The sequence below is a fragment of the Galeopterus variegatus genome, unplaced genomic scaffold (assembly GCF_000696425.1).
Source record: "Galeopterus variegatus unplaced genomic scaffold, G_variegatus-3.0.2 Scaffold28863, whole genome shotgun sequence".
NCBI lineage: Eukaryota > Metazoa > Chordata > Mammalia > Dermoptera > Cynocephalidae > Galeopterus > Galeopterus variegatus.
Window position 1 is genome coordinate 6097 of NW_007754974.1, and position 1592 is coordinate 7688.

A 1592-nucleotide genomic window follows, 5' to 3' on the forward strand; every position below is an offset into this window, starting at 1 on the left:
AGTGAGAATTTGAAGGGATTTCTGGAAAGTGCCTCTGTACGATCTCATAAAGACAAAATTAGTGATAATCTATATGGTACTGATAATGATTGTTTTAACAATGGACCTACTGAAAGGTTACCCTTGTGAAAAAAATCTTATGGTTTTCTTTGGCTGCGTACAAGGGACTTCATTGATGGTACATGACAAGTAGGGCTCCCTAGGCCCCTCCCCTTCTTCAGGGGGTCTGGAATGGAAACTGTACCAAGGAGGGGACATTCTCAGTGTGTTGGGGGACTGAGTTGGGGCAGGGACTCCCCAGTAGCTGAGGGCTTCTCAATTCCTCTTGTGCTCTCACTGGGGTTGGTGGTCCTGGGGGCTCTCACTCCTTGGAGGTCATGTGGACCATAAGGTCCCCCACCCTGTTATGGTAGCCATATTCATTGTCATACCAGGAAATGAGCTTGACAAAGTGGTCACTGAGGGCAATGCTAGCCCCAGCGTTGAAGGTGGAAGAGTACAAGTCACTGTTAAAGTCAGTGGAGACAACCTGGTCTCAGTGTAGCCCAGGATGCCTTTTAGGGGGTCCTCCGATGCCTTCTTCACCACCCTCTTGATGTCTTCATATTTCGGAGCTTTTTCCAGATGGCAGGTCAGATCCACAACTGTCACATTGGCAGTGGGGACACAGAAGGCCATGCCAGTGAGCTTCCCATTCAGCTGAAGGATGACCTTGCCTACAGCCTTGGCAGTGCCAGTAGATGCAGGGATGATGTTCTGAAGAGCCCCATGCCCATTGTGCCACAGTTTCCTGGAGGAGCCTTCTACTGTCTTCTGGGTGGCAGTGAAGGCATGAACTGTGGTCATGAGTCTCTCCATGATGCCAAAGTTGTCATAGATGACCTTGGCCATGGGGACTAAGCAGTTGGTGGTGCAGGAGGCATTGCTGACAATCATGTGGGTGTTTTTTAGGTCTCTTGGTTCACACCCATCACAAACATGGGGACATCAGCAGAAGGGGCAGAGATGATGACCCTTTTGGTTCCACCCTTCAAGTGAGCCCCAGCCTTCTCCAAGGTAGTGAAGACACCAGTGGACTCCACAACATAGTCAGCACCAGCATCACCCCATTCCATGTTGGCAGGATCCTGCTCCTGAAAGATGGTGATGGCTTTTCCATTGATGACAAACTTCCTGTTCTCTGCCTTGACTGTGCCATGGAACTTGCCATGGGTGGAATCATACTGGAACATGTAGACCATGGAGTTGAGGAATTCCATTGTATGGATATATAATCATTTATTTTATTGATCTCATGTAGTTAGATACTTCAGTTATTACTGTTTTGTAATTGTGGTTTAGAAATTTTCTATATTTTACATGGGCAAACCTAAACCTATCAGTATATTCCTTTGTGTTTTATATCTTTGATATTAAGCTTAGAAAGCCATTCCCTAGCCTGGGATGTATTAATTTAACAGGTGCCAGGTTCTGTTCTAGATGCTTTGTGTCTGTCAATAAACAAAGAGATAAAACTCCCTGTTCTCCTGGAGCTTGCAGTTTTTTGGAGGGAGGGATGAGGCGACATAGGGGAGGAAAAATTGCTTCCTTCT

At 46.6% G+C, this 1592-nt stretch overlaps 1 pseudogene; it reads right to left on the reverse strand.

The window, feature by feature from the left end:
- Positions 1-361: 361 nt before the first annotated feature.
- LOC103583820 lies at positions 362-1259 on the reverse strand (annotated as a pseudogene).
- Positions 1260-1592: the final 333 nt, after the last annotated feature.